The sequence below is a fragment of the Rhea americana genome, unplaced genomic scaffold (genome assembly GCF_003343005.1).
Source record: "Rhea americana isolate MKP2758 unplaced genomic scaffold, rheAme1 scaffold_22, whole genome shotgun sequence".
In the NCBI taxonomy this organism is placed as follows: Eukaryota; Metazoa; Chordata; class Aves; order Rheiformes; family Rheidae; genus Rhea; species Rhea americana.
Window position 1 is genome coordinate 7,248,531 of NW_028186329.1, and position 20,542 is coordinate 7,269,072.

At 38.4% G+C, this 20,542-nt stretch overlaps 1 protein-coding gene across 1 annotated transcript in view; it reads right to left on the minus strand.

Moving 5' to 3' along the window:
* Positions 1 to 479, minus strand: part of MEGF11 (multiple EGF like domains 11) — a 275,408-nt gene extending 274,929 nt beyond the window's left edge. Inside the window, exon 1 of the mRNA XM_085305434.1 lies at positions 462 to 479. The gene's annotated coding sequence lies outside the window, so the exon portion shown is untranslated. The remainder of the gene's footprint in view (positions 1 to 461) is intronic.
* Between the last annotated feature and the right edge of the window lie 20,063 nt (positions 480 to 20,542).

A 20,542-nucleotide genomic window follows, 5' to 3' on the forward strand; every position in this document is an offset into this window, starting at 1 on the left:
CGCCAGCCCAAGCACAGGGCATATGGTCAGCAAATCTGCCTCCTGCAACCGGAAGAAAGTTCGTGCCAACCAGTTTACCCCAGTAAACCGTGTGGTGAGGGACTGACTTCTGAGGGCAGCGCTTGTAGGGAAGAGTCCTGATAAAGCCGTAAGACCTCCACCCACACACACATACATCTCTCCTAGATCTGCACGTCCAAAATCACCAACGATAACCTAGAGAAGCTGGGGGATAAGGGACAGAAAGGGGTGGCTGGGGAAGAGTTCCCCCTTCTCCAACTCGTCCTGGATGCCTGGGCAAGTCCAGGAGGAGCAGGGAATGGGACTTCGCCGCCGCCGAGGAAGCACCTTGCCCCGCAGCAGCAGCGCTGGGGGACAAACGGGGGTGGGGCGTAGCTGCAGAGATACCGGGACTCCGGCCCGCGTCCCCCACGCCAGCCCCTGTCCCGACTCACACCTACCTCGGCGGGCCCCGGGCCGAAGCCCCGCCGTCGGGGCCGGCTCCGCGGGGCTGCAGCAGCGGCGGCAGCGCGGTGCTGCAGGCGGCGGCGAGCGGCAGCCCGGGCTGCGGCGGCCGAGCCGGGGCCGCTCGCACGAGGGCACCGCGCTGCTGCCGCTGCCCAGGACGGGGAGGCGATGCTGCTGCGGGGACTCCGGGCGCCTCTTTGGCTCTGTTGGGAAAGTTGCCGCGGCCTCACGACCCACCTTAAACCCGCCTCCCCACAGGACCAGAGGGAGGGAGGAGGAGGAGGAAGACGAAAAGGAGGAGGGAAGAGCTGGGGGTGGGGGCTCGGAGCCGTTAGTCCCCAGCGCGGTATAAAGTCACGGCGGCGGCTAGGCGCCGCCGCTCCGGGGCGCAGGGCTGGGCGTATCAGGGCAGCCCGGCCCGGCSCCCCGTCCCGCTCCACTCCCCCCGGGCTCCGCATTTACACGCGGTGCCACATGGCCGGCTCCGGAGAGCAGAAACTTTACCGTTTCCTGCAGAGCTGTGGCTGATTTTCGGCTGGCTCATTTGGTGATGGCCGTTTTGGCATCCTGGTTATTGCTTTAACCATTTGTTGCCTGGGGGAGCGGATCTTGTGCCGACGCCTTGGATTTTGTGCGTGCGTGTGTCTTGGTTTTGCTCTTGCCTAGTCCATCTGATTCAATTAAAATACCTTAAACAGAATCAAGAGACAGAGAATCAGACCGACACCTCGGCATCCCAAGGTTGCAGCCTGAACAGTGCCTGCGGGAATGAGGAAGCAAACTCTGTATCCGAGGCAGAAACACTTGGCAGCTGAGGGGAGGCTGTGAGACGGGGAAAAGCAAGGCTCCATGCCTCCTGCAGCTGAAAGATCGAGCTCTCCAGGGCATCAGCTCCGCAAAATGTGCTTAGCGGGAGAGCATGCAAACTTCTGGACCCGTGTCAAGGTGCCTTGGTTTGTACATATGCACACAGTTGTAGGAGCAGGGAAACACACAGCTTTCTGCCTGTCTAACTGAAAGCGGCCCCTGGATGGAGAGAGGCTGGCTAGAGCTGAAACGAGGCAAGTCTGAAGGGATGCTAATAGGCAGAGAAAAGCGCGATGGAAAAAATTACCTCTTCTCTAGCATCCCCTACCGTCCAGAACATCTGCCCTTGTATTGTCAAATCGGCTGCACTACTGGGGCTTTTTAAGAGTTGCTCAGTGCCACTGGATGGCCGAAAAGGCATCGGGCAAGGAACAAATCACACCCCAGGGCTCTAATTTCCCCMGAAGAAGTACAAGAAGTTACAAATGTATGATAAAAATTACTAGACCAAAATGCTTTTGAAAGGTGATTCAAACAGCTGCACTAAATTAGCTCTTAGCCAGCAATCTTACGCTTGTAAAGCGTTCTCACGATTAAATGCACTAAGTGTTACATTACTCATTATTTTGAGATYAGAGCAGTAATATAGGGATCAATTCTGATTTTTGATTGTCTCAGTATACAAGAAACATAAGCTCAAGTCCCTCTTTGATGACATAACAAAATTACAAATTAAACTTTTTGTAACAACCAATCCCCACATTATATAATGTTTTATGCATATATGAGACTGCCAAAAGCCTTTGTCGTGCACTGTGTGTTTCTTGGTAACGTGCTAGTACATGACTGCAGGTGATGGCAAAGGCTCAAAATGGATAAAGGTAGTTCTGGTGAGAACTGGTACACTGTTTACATGAGAGACTCACTGCAGTCTCCTGGCCTCCTGAGAAACCTTTCCATTCCCACCACTTTCATGCTTCCCAGTTCCTAATCTTCCCCTTGCTGGTTTGTCCCAGTTTGCAGCCTTCCCAAGATCTAGCATCAGCCACCTAAACTAACAGAACGGGGCAAGGGAGATTACACATGTACTGGCGGCTTCATCACTTTCTTTTTGCAGACCCAGCCCCCTGCTTTCTCACTAGCTCCAGAAGGCTGTTTTTCTTCATCAGCTGCGGTTAAGGCAACCTGACCAGGATCTGCAGCAGTTCTAGTGCCTGAGGTGAACTCATTCTCATCTTTTTCTACCTGGTTTTAATTATTTTTACAAACATCCTAAAAATGAACATCAATAATAAATTAGCAATCACGTTTATTTATTAAATTATTTTCATTATTTAATAAAATTGAATATTGACTAAATTTGAAGTTAATTTATTGAATAAAGGTAATTAGTTTTTGCTGTTTGTATAAGATATTAAGAACACCAGTTGCTATATAGTCAGGGCATTATTTATGGCTCTGCACTGTCACCTGTTTCCAACTGGGAAAATATTTGGCCTCCCTGATCTTTCTTTTTAAAAGAAAAACGCTGTTTGAAACGCATGAAGACAGAACCAGTCTACATAGCATAAATTAGGCTAGCTTGCTGCTGGAAAAAACTTTTTTTGACACATTTTTTGACTTTCAGAGTTCTCTTCAAAACTTTCCAAAGAAGTGCCCTGTGTAACTGACTGCCTTGGACATCAAAAAATAAGACATCACACTGTTCCATGAATGTCTAGAGATTTGATGTTTGAGACAAAGGGTGCAATCCTCCTCTTATTTCTCAAGTAAAATCCCATCCAGCTCAGTAATTTCATTTGGAATCAAAAGTACAGTTCTAGTATACTCTACAATACGGTTCTGTCTACTTGAATGGTAGTAAACCTTAGTAAACATGTGGGTGAATTTGGCTATGGGTTTGTTTCACATCTGAGGGTGACTAGTACAGTACTCACCTATTATTAGTCCCTATTTAAATGGAAACCTCCTCTAAAAAGGTATTTAGTAAAAAATAAACAGCTTCATACGGCATCACAGTGATTCTGCTTCAGTGGTTCTGTATTAAATATGCACAGTTTACAAATAAAGATATAAGGAAATATTCTTTTTTATTATTATTGTTGACCTGATGAGTCTAACCTAAAATTACAAAGCTGTAAACTCAACTTGAATCTTCAAGTTTAGCTAGATTTTTTGATAAATCAGAATATGTTATCAAAATTCAAGTACAAAATAAACTAAATTATTGGTGCACAACCATAACGGGGCAAAATGATATCTTTAGTTATTCCCATGCAGCAATGTGAATACAATGAAAGAATCTGAAAATAAAGCCAGAGTGCATTAAGAAAGTGACTCTGCAACAGAAAACTACTTAATAATTCTGCTGATAAATCATGAGCCAGAAAAGAATTCAGTTCCCTCTTCCACAGCTCAGCTGGGGTGACAAGAGTTTAAAGAGTGTAGCTCTTTCACAAAAGTAGGCAGGTATATCTTTCAGTACAAACAGGCAATGGAAGTTTGAAAACACAGAAGTCACTACGAGTTTTGCCATTGACTTTTGGGGGAGGCAGAATTTCACTCTGGGAGTAGATCTGCTGAGTAAGAAGTTGCCATTTGCACATGCTTTCTTTTCAAAGTCAAATCACCTTTCAAAAACACTTTTTTACTGCTTTTATTTGCTTATTTGTACCTGTCCAATTCAAGACTAGCTCCTATCCATTTTTTTTTCATTTTCCAGAAGGTATCTTCATTCTTATAGGGGGGAATTGGGCCTGAGAAAATAAAAACATACAGAATCATGCTATTATGGTTTGCAAAAGCATCAGTTTCACCTCCCTACAATTACTGCACATTTAATACTAAAGTTCAAGAAATTAAACATGCATAATTTGTTTCTGAAAGAACAAACTATTATTGAAAATTATGCGAGAAAAGAAAAACAAAGATTTTCAGCTATAATGTGAATTTTAACTTGTTTTTTATAGAACCATTCAAGGCTTTAGTTTATGAATAATTCTGTTCCCTGCAATAATATGCTGTCTATGCAATCAGTGATGATAAATGGTACATAATTGTAAATTTGATATTGGTTTTCAATATTGAATTTATCATTCTGTCCTCTTAACACATATTAAATACTTTAAAGAATTTATTTATTTGTTTGATTTATCTGTGATTTTTTTCCAATATGTAAAATTTATTAGTTTTCTAGCTTTTTAGAATCTAAGAGTAGAGAACATCATTAATAATACTGAATAATAGTGTTGGCTCTTTTATGCCTGATTCCTTCTACTAAAACAAAACATCCAAATCAAATACAAATATATTAGTTGTAGGCACTGTAGAAAATATAGCCTTAACTGGAACAACATCTGCATACTTTTTATTTGATTTTCCTGATTTATCTGAGTAATGATTGCAAGAATTTATTCTGGTTTGGACAGGTAATTCTTGCATTCTTAGGAATTACAGTTCACTTCATTCTGCATCAGAAACCTTGACTAAGCTACAAAGTTTGGAGAAGTACAGTACTGTATCCAAAGAGTGAAAAAGCCCAGATACCCTTCATACCTTGGGTTCATTTCAGGAACAATATTAATTTACCTTAGTTCACCTTACAGACCCATTCTCCCAAATACAAATGTAAATTCAACCTATTGTCCCAGGACTGTTAACAAACAGGTGATGAAGATGAAGAAAACAGGAATCCTATGTAACACTAACAAAAGTACGCACAGTAGTTCCAGGAGCTATTCACCTAGTTCAAACAGACACTAAGCATATAGAGCCTGATTCAATCATATAAATTGTTTTTCCATTAACATAGATGGACTTTGAATCTGGTCCCAATATACAATATGAAAAGTACTGAGAATAAATACAAAGCACTGCAAAAAGCAGGCTAGTGATTAGGGATTTTGTGTAAACATTGTGTAAATCTCATTGAATATCAAATCAAATTCTGCTCTTAGTCATGTGCATACAACCATCACTCTTAGCCACTGTTACTGTTTTTAGTCAAGGCATCTGCTTTGGAACAGGTTATAAAATTACATTTTGTTTAGTTATGATGGGAATTTAAAAATAATATGAAAAAAGTTTGGTAGAGCTGAAGAATGTAATTATGGAATGATGCAAATAGAAGAAATAGCATTAATTCAATGGAATTATAACTGATTACTTCAGGGAGAAATTCGATCTACTAATAAAAATAGCAAAACATAAGTCTGTTGTATGCAGCTACTAGTCCTTCTATGATAAAAGTTACTGGGTAAAGATCYGTCTTTTACAAATCTCACTAGTGGAACTTGCTGTAGAATTGCTGTGACAAACAGCTTTGTTGGATAAAAAGATTAACTATTTGAATGAATCAGAATAACCTGAGAAGTTAAAATAGCTAGGGTAAATTACAGTCCTCAAGCTTCATAGGATAAATGGCATGCTATAGGGAGCCTAGAAAAATGGTTTCAGCATGTAATTCTATGTGATAAATATGGGATCTCCAAGTACATATTGGCTATAGAAGAACGACGTTCTGCCTTTTTATTTGAAGCATATGATATTGGTAAGTATCAGAGAAGGCTATCAAAATAGATTGACAATCATTCTAGAACACTTAAGTTCTTATTAACATTAATGAGAGTTACGTATGAGTATTAAAGAGCCTCACAATGAAAAAGATTATGAAAAACAGCATATATAATGCATAATTAACAGCAAAGTCATATAGGTCAACAGCAACTATCATCCTCTAGTCAACATTCCTGTGTGGATAGCCTTAAAGATTTTTTGAATCAAGAAAGCACGTACAGCAACAGCAGCAAGAAACTGATTGCTTGTAACTACAACTCACCCTCAGCTTTTGAAGGTTGGAGGACAATCTACCCTTCAGGCTCCTATGTGTCTGCAGGCACTCCATTTAGTCCTGATGGAGACAGAAATAAGAGTACGGGAGGAATCCAACTAATTCCCAACTTTATACCACCAAATAAATGTCAAAAGGTTAGTAAACATTCTCAGCTATATTTGTAACTGTGTTAAGAGCTGTACAGCCTATTATCAGTCTCCTGAGCCTATCCACTCATTTGGATGATCATTATTTAAAGGATCAAAAGCCTTAGACTACACATTCCATTAAACTGTGTTGGACTGAACTAGGAACCTGCTGGCACTGATGTAACGCAGTAATACTGCAAGAAGTCTGTGAGGAGATGTAATATTAAGCAACTAGAATTTCTCCTTTACTGAAATCCAAAGGCTGGAACAGCCCCCAACAAGCACAGAGTAAAACAGGGGCACAGAATCAGCAACTGAAGAAGAATGATGATTCAGTTCATCTGCTAACACAAAAACAATGAGGTCTCCCAAAGTTCTGCTCCTTCACCAAGAAATCCAGGAGACTGCTCTCCCTCAGAGAACATGCTTTTAGAGAAAGTTCACCAGAATTCCAAGTACTAGCAAGAATAAACCAGATAAAGTTAAAATAAGGATTGAATCAGATAGAAATTATGTGATTGGCATGCTGAAACAAGTCCATAAGATATCTTCATTTACACCTCATTTACATGTACTTTTAAATATGCTGGGGCAAATTTATCACAGAGCTCAGCCAGTTTCCTTCAGACAACTGTCTCCAGATGGCCATAATATTAAAGACAGAACTTATATATGTATGAAATGCACTATTATGGCAGCGGGCATTAATTGCACACATTGTGGAATGCAGACTGCCTGCTATGTTTCTTTCAAAGGGAATTTTGAGTCCACTGGTCTTGTATCCAGTGAGAAGAGACAAGATAAAAGAAGCTGTGAATTCATATTTATGATAAATTTCTACTTGGATTTTTACAGCGAAGTTTTCAGAACAAGTTGAATGTGAACACTGAATATAAATATTTGTTTAACTGTACTCCTTTTCTATGTCCATATTTATTTTTAGCCATTCCAATTTCTTTGCATTACGGTAGCAGGCAGAGTTCTTAATCAAGACCAGGAATTCATTTTGATTTCCTTACACTCAGAATAATACACAACCTCAGAAAAATAAGCAAGTAAACAAGAATGAGACCCAAAATAGAAGAAAATGGACTGTCTACATTTACAATGACAAAGCAGGGAATAAAACCTGAGAGTGTTGACTCTTAGTCCAAAACTCTGCCCACTGGACTTCTACATCTCAGTACTGTGGAGGTCTACTATCTTAATCTTGAATGAGCTTAGCCCAGGCTCTTAGGAGAAAGAGAATCTCAATTTTTATCTAACCTGAGATCTTTTTTTACTGCTTTTATTCATTTATTCATTGAAGAGATGATCATCCTAAAGAGTTATTCCATTTTTCATATAACTTTATCCTGTTACAGTAAAAAACATCTCTATATTGATTGTAATGAAGTCAACCATAGGTTATTTCTCACTTTTCTACCTGCAAAAACAGAAATGGCATTCTTTGTGTTGGATAATATTAATTTTTATACAGAACCTAGGTCTATGTACTACACTCGCTACAGGTATGAAAACTATAATGGACAGTATTTAAAATTTTGGAATTTCAGAGAGTTATGCTTACATTCCTAATGCAAAAAGAAAACAATCAGGTTCTCATGGAAATTCACACAAGTTTTGTTTTATTTGGCTGCAAATCTTTCTTTTCATTTTCACCCAGCTCAGTATGCATTGGTAGAATTTAAAAAGTCAGTATCTGCCAAAAGTTTATTCTTAAAACAGAAGCATGCTGCAATGCATTTATTTCTGTGTTTTGCCACTTTATAAGGGGGAAAATATATTTCTAAGATATTTTTGGTAACGTGTGACTAAGTAGCAAAATTAAAACTAGGAAATTAATAACTACATGGCATTTCAATCCCATCAACTCTAATCAACATAAATCCATTCTAATTAAAACCTGCAAATCCTAAGGATACCAAACAGATAGCCCTCTATTACAGAGAGATAGCAACAAAACAGACACAATACATAGAAATGGAGAATACAGAAATCTCTGAGAGAGACATAGATGGAGTAGTACTAAAGGAATTACTATATTTTTAAAATACCATCATCCTCCAAATAATCTCTAATTGGCCAAAATAACCAAAAAAGAACAATTTTGTCCATTAAACTTTAAAAAGCACTTTTACAAGCTAAATGAAGGACATAAGAAAGGATGTAATTTCACAAGCTGAAAAAGGTTACTAAGTTTATCAAAATCATCACACCAGAAATAGTACAATGATGCAAAGCATGTTCTGATCAGCATGATGAATAACACACATCAGTTTAAATGAGAATAAAAGAAATTATGCAATTGCAGCAGAGCCTTTGTTTCAAAGTCAAAACATCTAAGTCTCAACTCTGTCTTTAGGATTTGATCAAAAGCCCACGAATATTAACAAGAATCTTTGCACTAACTCCCTTGGGCCTTGCATATGCTCTTTTATAGGAGTGAAAAATTATTGTCCACTGGCAATTCTGTCTCACACATCTTAAATCAATTCAGGAAGCTGCTCATCTCTCCTATAGTCCATTCAAACTTGAATTTGCAATTGCCATCAGCCTATAATAGAAATATGGATGTCCCACTTACCTAGTTCTAGTAAACTTTCTTACAGTATATTGAGATCAGCTGTTACTCTCTTCTACTATTGTATTCTCATGTAAAGAAAGAGATTGGAACACTTATTGGATATCACAACTCTTTTGGGATGTATATTATATGTACGTATCTGCAGGATCTGTAATTGATACTTGGGGTTTTTAAGGGAGAAGTCATCTTCATCCAGTCCTTAATTTGTTCTTAAAAAAAGGCCTCTTTTGTCTGTTGGAAGTTTTTATTCACAACCAACAAAGATTAAACAAATGTATCTGCTTGGCAGGCAGTGGTTGTTACCCTGCCAGTTATCTCAACAGGAATCAACCAACCTGCTGACCTTCCTGGGCAAACAGTCTCTCTAAGCCAAGCAAATGAGATCGTAGTAAGCCTGTAGTTCAGACAGCTGTTATTATCATATATTGTCACAAACTTATCCTAGCATTGCCCTGGAATTATGGCAAAAGTACAGAATCACAGAAGTATAAGGCTGGAAGTACCAATGAAATCATTATGTCTAGTTATTTCCAAAATGTAATATATGCAATCACAGCAAACATTGTCTTTATTATGTTTTCAGCAACTACTGATCTTAAGGGGTCTGGTGGTCTGTAGAGAAATCTTGAGAGTTCATAGTGTTCTGTTAGTCTAAAAGCTTTGGGAATCACTGATTTGATTTAATTACTTCAGCAAGGATCAGATTATACCTAGACTGCTCCCTAAGAGACATTTAACCTATTCTTGCAGATTTCTAGTGAATGAGATTCACAATCTCTTTATGCAGACTATGCTAGAATTTGTTTAATACAAGGTTGTTTTCAAGACTATTTAATATTATTTGCCATTTTCATTAGAAACCCTCAGTTTTTGTTTGCTTTTTCTTTTTAATGAAATAGAAATTCAGAAAACAAGCAAAATGGAATATCAAGTACGGGAATGCTTGCACAGCGTTGGACTTAGAAAAACAAGAAAATAAAGTCTATCACTGTTCTTAATCCTAGCTTCTTGTAATGTACACTGTTACTAATTTAGCAAAATAACTATTCCCTCTATGTTTTCATTCCCTCTGTTTTCAGTATGAAGCAATAGTTCTACATGCCTTTGCTTTTATATGGCATGCTCCAGAAGCATTATCCAGAGCAGCAAGAGAACTTTGATAAATAATGAGGAAGTTGGTTTTAATAAGGTCCCTCAATTATGAGCATGCATACTCCTCAAGTGAAACTTTTACTTAAGTTTCCCTTGCATGTCATACCATTGGATCAAAGAGGGGAACCTGAAAGGTGGACTGAGATAAAAATATGTTGTGATACAGAAAGATGCTTTAATAGATATAAAACTACAGTCTCTTTTAGAAAGGATTTTTCCACTTCGTATTCCTACTGTCTGAAATCAGGCCTGAATATAAGAAGCTAACTTGATAAAATATAGACAAAAAAGAAAAATCATATATGAAAATAATGGAAATGCTGTTATGGACTTTTGTGAGTGTAAATAGTTTCATAAATAAACTGTCAAGCCCAGCATCTGAAATGCGGTAGAAGTCATCTTAGTGGTCAGTTTGCTGCAACCATTGCAAAATATTTTCTAGTTTTTTTCAGAGCCTAGCCTCTTTTTTTTTTTAATCTGTCACATGGGGAGACATTAGTCAGAGAGTCAAGGGGACAGAAGCTAACAGAAGCAGAAATGGATTGAGAGAAGATAAAGAACAGACAAAAATGGGAGATATTAAAATCCAAAAAAGAAACTGCAGGGATGGGACATACAAGAAAAAAAGAGAGGTCATGACAAAAGCTGTAAAATAATACACCGAACTCAATTTTTACCAAAAATGCTAGGTCAAAATAACCCAGCATTGTCCCTCTATCTTCTTATACGCATCAAAATGCAGAGGCTGTCATACCTGAAAGAGTAGTCATGTCACATGACTCTAAACACAGAACTGGAAATCTTCTGTCACAGAACTGTGTCTGCTCTTTTGTCTTCAGTTTGTACCAGCTGAGAAACCTTCTCTTACCTGCAGTTGTGCTTGCTAGTCCAATATATGGGACACCCCCTCACACTGGTGCTTTGCATTTCCTCAGTAGCACACTCTACATACTGGAATATGGAATCAGGACTAGAGAAAGAGAGAAAAAATACCTAAAATAAACATTATAATATATGAAAACTAGAAAAAAAAATCAGGCAGTCTCTCACTAAGTTATATCAGCAGCTTGGTATTTGATGAGTATTCTCATGTCCTTCACAGCCTCAGAAATTTCCACATCATATCAGTTGCTACATTAAGCAGCTCCATTTCTAGATCTAAGTACGTTTTCTGAATATTGTTGACCTATTTATTGACCAGGTAGCAGCCATATTTCTTCCCATAACCTGTAAACAGAGGACATGCAATGTACGTGGCAGTAGCTCTACACTGTCAATGCTACAGGCCTGGACTGCACTCTGGGAGAGGAGGCAAATCATTACAGAGTGGACAATGTCGTATTGAAAGTGTATTCATGTCACCTAAATCTAAGCTGAGATCTAACCAAGCACACAAAAATGAGGAGTTTCTTTCTCCTTATCTACTGGAAAGAAGCAGGGCAGCCTAGCTCCTTAATTATGACACCTAGAAAAGGTAACTAAGTTTAAGTGAGGTATCTTATAATATCCCCCTGTGTATTTTCCCCTTGGAGGTTAGGGGGGATAGCCAGAAGCTACCTGACTTCTTAGCCCATTACTAGATTTCCCAGGGAAACCTTGTATCATGGTCTAGCTTATCTAACAGATAATTAAACTACCTGTCCAAGGCTTGATTGAAAGGATTCTTTTTTTTTTTTCCTTTCTGGTTTGGATTTTTGCTCACAATGATTCCTCCACTTCACAGCTATAGGTGGAGACTAGTAGCAGCATTTATTTCCTTCCAAACTGTCCACCCAGCTCCAAGCAACCTTCTAGACCTAGGTTTCTGATTTATAACACAACAGAACAGGTGCCACATCCTGAAAAGCCCAGCCAGAAGGAGTTGTGCTAGAGATAAAGCCATACGTAGGTTTTGATTTCTTCCTCTTTGTCAACATTTTTTATATGTTGTTTTTCCTTAATTTTTTTCTTAGCCCATTAGATTACTTTCTCATTGTAATGGCAGTTCAGTTTCTTTCAGAAACTTATAGAACATTACGCTGCCTGCCTAAGGTCTTCATAAAGCAGAATTAAGTCTACTATTTACAGCCAAGGGTGATGAACCAAGAGAAAGGATCTTTGGCTCAAATACTGCCTGAGCCACTCAGTCAGCATGTGATTCCCAGGCAAATCATTTGACCTTTTTTGCCATAGTTCAGTTATAAATTTGGCTAAGAAGCAAGATCTTGTTGAAAAACTCTTGCATTTGACCTCAGTTTGCATGAGTATATGCATGTGAAAAAAAAATCAAGTGGATGATGCAGCAAAGTCTTTTTCAGTTACCTACCTCTAGAAACCATGCAGCTGCTCACATAACTTTAACTCTCCAACTTGGCATAATAGTGAATAACATAAATGCTGCACCACTTAATTATAACACAGTTTTCCAATAAGCTTCAAAATAATTTTCCTTCTACATTTATAGAGGTCTGTAATGAAAATTTAATTCCTAACTGCCATCTAAGAAAAAAAAAGAACTTACTCTTCTCTCAACTTCTTGTAATGTCCTTCCTCCCACAATGTTCTATGAAATAGGTTAAAGTACAAGAATATAAAATATGACAATATCCAGAACTGTTTAGCCTTGAGAGGAGAAGGTTCAAGAAGGATTTTATCAATATTTATAAATAGTTGATGGGAGGCAGTAAAGAAGATAGAGCCAGACTCTTCTCAGTGGTGCCCAGTGACAAGGCAAAAGGCATCAAGTGAAATACAGAAAATTCCACTTAAACCTACAAAAAGCTTTTTTACTGTTAGGACAGTCAGACACTGGAATAGGTTGTCCAGGGAGGTTGTGGAGTCTCCATGCTTGGAGATATTCAAAATTCAACTGGACACAGTCCTGAGCAACCTGCCTTAGCTGCCCCTACTTCGAGCCAAGCGATTGCACTAGAGACTTCCTCCCATCCTCAGCTGCTCTGTGATTCAGCTCAGGGAGATCCAGAGACATAGTGAAGACAACACAGGCCGAACTGGTACATTAGAAGCTGCAGAATTCAACAGCTTAGCCATCATTGTTACCCCATTACATTGCTATCAATGATTTAAATAAATCAGAGGAGACTTCGTACATTTTTGTGATGTATTAAAAGGAAATACTTCAACAGTCATATCAACTGTGTGGTAAGCAGAGGACAGTTGCTAATTAGTCATCTTCCTTTTACTTCACTTAGACCTTGCAAATGAAAATAGTGGAAGAAGAAGGAACCTTAAACATACAGCCTGCTCCCATTCAAGCAAGCTAAAAGGTGCAACTTAGTCCACAGCACCCCAATGTATACAGAAAAGAAACAGCATTTACTGCTTTTTTGATGATCCAAACTTTTCCTAGCTCCAGGTGAGAATTTTTTCTACAAAGGCAGTTTCAGAGGGAAAATATGAGTTCCTGAAGCTAGGATAAGCAAGACTACTAGAAGTTCTCTCTCTACTTTTTGCAGAGGATGATGATCTGAGCTGCTTTATTTTGATTCCTTTCCACCACATTTAAAATTGATTCTTAGTTAGCATCGCACTGAATAGCACTTTTAAACTGATTTTTAAAAGAAGCAGTCACATAGTGAATAAACTCTCACCTAGCATCCCTCAAACAGAACCATATTAGCAATATCAAGAACAAATTTTGCATAATGACTGTAATATGAAATCATAACAGAACTATCTAACATTTGTGATGAAAGCCTTAAGGACAATGACAAGGCACCTATTAATAAGACACTGAACAGTACAGTATACACAGTAGAGATGGCAAATACTGCAGTCCATTTCMCTTGGATATTCATTTGAATTTTTAAATGGGTTTCTTTTGACTGTTCACATCCCCTTTGTGCTAACTTCTCATGAATAGTAAATGAGCTTTAATAAGAGGAATAATCATGAAAAACATATTTTAAGCTTGAATATTTGCCAAATGAAAATCTCAAATTGCACAATTGATTGTTAGCAGTACATATGTCAGTTTATGAATTTTAAACTAAATTCAAAATATCCACTGTTGGTCATTTTCATGCTCTTACAGTTAAGAAATACAAAAAGTAATATTACATACATATCTAAACAGCTCCTGAATTATTTGCAAGCCAAGAATTAGTTCTTCAAAATATTATAAAAAAAGAATGCATGTTGAAATTTTGCATTTTTTCTTATAGATATAAATATTTAGACATACGTATGTGTGTGCATGTGTCTATATATATAGGTACATATATAGATATATAAATTAAACTATTTACCCAGCCCTATCAAAAAATACATTTTGCCAGTGGATAGAATATTGCTATGGTTATAAAAACTTTATTCATATCCTTTTAGTAAGTAAAATATGAAGCACCTAAGAGGCACAGCTGCCAATCAAAAATACTGTATGATATATTTTCCTTTAATTCCAATACACACCTCTGAGCTCTCAAGGAAAATCTTTTGCATGTCATTTGTACAGCATATCACAACAGCAGAGTTCCACACAGGTCAACTACTACCTCATTTAATTTCTCATGATAGGAGCCTAAGAGGAAATTAATTAGTTTCACTCAGAAATTTCTATGAGTGATTTTGAAAGTAAGGGCAAAAAAAGAGTCACCTTTGCAATTCTATTTACTATACTACGGTATATAAATAAATAACCCTTAGAGCATTATATTCCACAGTAGTGACCCCAAACCCGAGCTAGGAATACTATAGGGAGCAATCCCAATTTGGTAGTGGGTGGAAAAGGTGACCTGTTAGGTCTTTCCATCTCTAACTGTGATTATCCCTTGAACTATATCGGAGTTACTACAAAGGCTGGAGTGTCAAAAAGCATCACTTCAGTGCAAAGGTTCCAATCAAATCAAACAGATTTTGATGACAAYGACTGGTCTTGTGGACTTTACCATTGGGCTGTCTAAATTATTTTCATAATTTCTAACATAACAAATTTATAYACCATGAAAAATAGTATCTGAAATCCACCACATTTTTATTATCTACGCATAACGTAAAATTGCTTACTAGGCTAAAACTTTAACATTCTATTGATGCTAGTATAAAGGCTCTTTTTCTTTAAATAACATTTGACATTCCTGATATGCATCTGTTGTCAGTAAATAGATTAAAAACTCTGAAATGAACTACGCAAAGATACAAAATGAGTGAAAAAAATAGTATACTACTTTGTAATTCAGTGATGTAACAAATTTTTGAACTGCATCCAAGAAGGAAAGGGATGGTGGGAACAAAACTAAATACATAGTCTAGTAAAAATAAGGAATTGTGATAAATAAATTGCCTTTATGCTTCCAGTAATTGTAAAGATCATGTAGTTTCATACTCCTGCCATGCTTCAAGAGATCTGTAGGTGGGTTTTTTATTGCATTGCAGAACAACAGTTTCTACTGTTTCTACTTAGTTTCTTCTTTATTTTTGAGAAGAAATTGCTCTAGTTATGTTACAAGCAACTTAAAGCAGTTTGTTCATAGAAGCTGAAAAAATTGAATTTTAGCCTATGAGACATAATAATGGAAGCAGGAGCCAGCATTTCAACCTAAAACCAATTAAATAGTGTCTCCCAGTGGTGATAACCGGTCTTGCAAACTGAAAAATAAAAAGATGGTTCGTGACTAACCAAAATGCAGGAAGAAAATTTGAAGCATAACAATGCACAAAAGCTAAATCCTTTTCTTTTTACCAAAAGAATATTAACATGATCTTTATAATGTTATGCAAAATAATTTTAAGGGATAAATAGGATAATCCAGGTAATTACAGACCTGTCACTCAAAGAGCAATCCCAGGTAAAATAACAAAAAGTCTAATTAATATAGGATTTGACAAAAATAACTAAAAGAGGGTGATATAATTAATATCAGTTGACACAGGATTACAGAAAATAGATATTGTTAAACTAACTTGATATCTTTTTTGATGAGACTATGGGTTCTGGGGGAAAGAGCAGTAATGTCACTCTAATAGAATTCTGCTAGGAATTTCAAGCTTTTTGAAATCTAGCTATTTGTCAGCATATTCAGTGCTTTTCTGAAAACTGTAAATCTCCATGGCATATATTGAATTAGCTGAGGCAAATTTAACTAATAGGTCTTATAATAAAATGTTATATTCAGATTTGCTAGGGCAACTGTGATTTCTTTGGCATGTTTTTTATGACTGGCTTGGCACACAAGACAGAGGACAGACCACTGACCTAGATCACTTCATAAACTGGGTCCAAGCAAATAATGTATTTCTGAGATAAGCAAAGACAAAGTTTATACATTGAGCAATAAAGAATTTAAGTGATGCATACATAGAATGAAAACTTGTTTAGGGAGCACTGACTCTTAAAAATATCTGAGGATAATGATAGATAAATAACAACGTGAGCCATTGGCACAATGCTGACATCAAAAGAATTAGTTTAATTCTGAGATGCATACACAGGAGAACAAGAAGTAAGGCGATTTTACATAGCATCTGTTTCAGGCCATAGTGCAGTTTCCAGTGCTAATACACACAATACAATGAGAATTTTAAGAAAGTGGATTCTTTTCAGAAATATGCCACAGAAAGATTAAAGAGTTGCAGAATAAAAAAAAATATGAAGGGAGTTCAACTTGTTTAAGTCATCAACGAAACAGTAAAAGAGATCATTAGATGACACTGTAAAAGTACCCAAGAAAAAGAAATTCGATGAGAGTCCTTTTCCAAACTTATATTGAGAGGCAAGCAAATCCAGAGTAGAAACAAAGTGCGTTTTTTCCCTGCAACAAACATAAACCTTGGCAGAGCTCCTTTAAGTAGAAAGAGATTTCCAAATAGGTACCTTGCTGATAAGCAGGATAATATAAGACCATGGTCTACATCAGTTAAGCTGAGCTTCATTGACAAGTACACCCATTCTGACCTCATGTAATAAAATTCCTTGATCTTCAGCTATGATACTACTGCATATTTTGTCATTCCTGCTAACAAATGCGAGGAGATTTAATGTTYGAGAGATTCTCTGACAAATGAAGGCAAAAAAAATTTTTACTTCAAGAATGCAGCAATGTGAAATGGAGTCATGGATAATGATCTCAATTTTACATTGTCTTTTGTTCAGAAAATAGGCAGTTTCTTTTATCAGCACTCCTTTGCTGCATAGTATGAAGGAGATTAAATCTTTAAAAGACAATAAATACTGGCATCTAGAGCATAACTGGGTAAGAACTGTACATTACACTTTTAATGACAGATTGGTGCAAGGAGCTGTGTATTAATCCTGAGACCATTCTAGATATGGGCACTATTTTTACAGTATTTGGGTTTTACTGAACCAGCAACACAGGAGAAGAAATCTCCAAGAGAAAAACCAGCATTTACTCAGTTTTGTATGAGTTAGAAGCAGATGATGAACTGCTGGTTGCTTCAAAATTCCTTTAAGAATGGAAGAATCAACTTTAAAGATATTCTGTAAGACAATCAAATCTTGCATCCTCCATCCCAGTGATAGAATTCCTGGGAAAAATATGGCCTCTTTCAAAGGAAAATACAAGATTTCTATTGATAACTTGACTATGCGGATACCAGACTTTAATACTGTCTCCTGTTTGTGTTACTTTCTTAATCTCTTTTTATCAGAAAGCCTGTAATAGGGCCTTATATGTGATTCCATCTTGGAGTAGTCTGCTGCAGACTTGTCTATAGGCACAGTAGCAAACCAGAATATAACTTGCTATACACTTTTCTGTGCTTACTGACAGTCTTAAACACAATTTTAGTCATACAAAACTCAGGAAGAAGTCCCTTTGCAAGAATTGGTAATTGAATTGGTAAGGAGGTATGGTGCTACGTTAAATGGTCAACAATTTATTACGTCTATTTCTGAATACCTGCTTTTTACTTTATCTTGCACATGTTCCACTTCTACATATATATGCCTGACAACAGCTTACATAGTAAACTGTACTTTGCGTCTACATCAGTTTCTTAGGTTGTTTCCAGCCATTTGTCAGATGAGTCAGGCTTCAAGTCATGAGAAACCTGAGCCAGAAGCTGGTATTTCCAAATGACCTGAAAGCTTTCTTTGCCAAAATATTGAGCAACTTCTATCAAACGGTACTTTGTTGAAATTCTGCACTGCACCTCATTACTTTTTTTTATAAGAAAGGAGACTTCCTGAGAGATGCATGCTTCCCAACATAGGCAAGAACAAACATATAACTGAACTTTAGTGAGACTTCTCTGTCTCATTTAAGACAAAAGACTTTGTAGAACTTACTAGTGTTATCCAAAGAAGCATCTCTGAGGTAAGAATACTCTATGAAAGGAAAGAAATACTTGTACTATTTTATTTTCATCTGTTCTATTGCATTTTGTTTCTCAGACACTTAGAAAATTTCAGGAAGAAATTTGCCTCACTGCTTTGCAACTGTGCTGCACTCCACCTTCATCCTTCAGCATCTAATGACATCTTCTAATACCGTGTTTTAAAACATTTTAGCAGGGCTTTTTTTTACAATTATTTGTTAAAAAAATCAATTAAGGATTATCTTGTTATTCTGAAAGTTTTGGCTCTCCCTGCACCCTCACCCTGTAGAAACTTCTTGCCATGTACAAAGTCAATTGGCAGATGAAAGAAAATCTGCCTCAAAACTCATTAGGCCAAACTCAATTGTTAGATGAAGTGTAAACAGTTCTTTTTGGCTTTACTGACTCAACTCTAAACTGACTTCTGCTTCTAAGAGAAAGCTCTTGGAAGGGTGGGAAAAGGGAAAGAATAAGACTTTTTCAAATTATCCATTTTAGAAATAAGGATGCAGCTACTCAATAGCATCACCATTGCACGAACTTAGCCCAAAGGTCTTGCATTTCTGTGAAGCTGAACAAATCAGAATAGTGCTCTCCATCACTTTCATTTAATTAACCTTCATTTTATTGTAGTCATTGAATGACACTGAGTAGCCACACATCTCAGTGAAGTCTTCACTATGCCACAGCCATCAGCAGCTACAGCATTTCAAACTGAATTCAGTGACTTCTCTCCCAAACATTTTCTTTTTCATTCCTTTTCTGTCAGTGTGGATTTCATCTGTGCTCTTACTGTACAAGAGCTCCATCATTTCGGTCTCCCCCCTCACATCCTGCTTACATAATAAGTCTAAAATCATCCTGACTAACAAAAACAAGTCTATGCTTTGGTCGTCTCTCACCAAGTTATACCACCTCCTCCTCCTCCTCCTATGTTTGAGGACTTGGCTTCTGAAAAATCAGTTTCTCACAGATGGCATTTCCATTTCCTGGCACCAATTGGCTACCTACAAGTATTAGTCATTGAAGATACACGTTTTATAAAACATGTGAAAAATAAGCAATAGAACAAACAGGAACATAAAGTGAAACACTGCCTTGGTTCTTTCCCAATCTTTCTTCTCATAAGACGAATACTAGACAGCTTACATCATGTATTTATGTTCAAGTGAGGTTATGATGTATGCAATTCTGAGAAAGTATTGCTGTTTTTTTTTTTTTATATTCAGAATAATCATCCCCAATAGGTCATACTTACATCATTGCAGCCTCATATACAGAGTGCTGACAGACTCAGAAACAGTGAGTTGCATTCATGACCCTGCCACTGCTTTTCTGTTTGATCACGGACAAGCACTTTATTCAGGGCCTCAGTCTTCCCCTTTGTAAAACATAAAAAACAGTATTGGTCTCTATAGCAGTATTACTTGACTCGGGGCTTTTGTGCACTCCTCACTCAACCTAGCCATGTTCCCCATCTCAGCACCCCGGGTGCTGGGAGGTGACCACACAAAACCAGACAATCCGAGAAGCGGTCCCGGGGCTGCATGTGGAAGAGGCTATGGAAGACCATGATGGTTCACAAACACATTTATGCTGGACTACAGTTTAGGTACAGCAATATAGCTTCTTCTTATTTTTCCTGGACAGAGGAACAGGAAAATTCACCATGTATCTTCATCTCCACCACCCTGAGGCCACACACTCCACCCTAACAGAAGGCAGATTCTTCCCATTCACCTTCAAAGAGATATCCCAGCTTTTTTTTTTTCAGCCTTTCCTACACAGACCCAAACCCTCTCAGTTTTACCTCACTGAGAAGAAACCTAACCCCCTCTGCTCGCCCGGTCGCACAACCTGGGGCTCTAAGGAAGCTCGGTCCCCGCCGGGCTGCCCCTCAGCGCTGCTCCCAGCTCCACCTCGAGGCTCCCGCATCCCCTCAGGCCCCGGCCCCGCTTCCCCAACTCGCTCCAGCCCCTCAGAGCCGTCCTCGGCTGCAGCCCCGCTCCCCTCAGCTCGTTCCCACCTCCCCCTCAGAGCCGCTCGCGCCGCTCCCGCCTCTCCCTCAGAGCCGCTCGCGCTCGTTCCCGCCTCCCTCTCAGCGCCGCTCGCGCTCGCTCCCGCCTCCCCCTCAGAGCCGCTCGCGCCGCTCCCGCCTCCCCCTTCGGCGCCGCTCGCGCTCGTTCCCGCCTCCCCCTCAGAGCCGCTCGCGCCGCTCCCGCCTCTCCCTTCAGAGCCGCTCGCGCTCGCTCCCGCCTCCCCCTCAGAGCC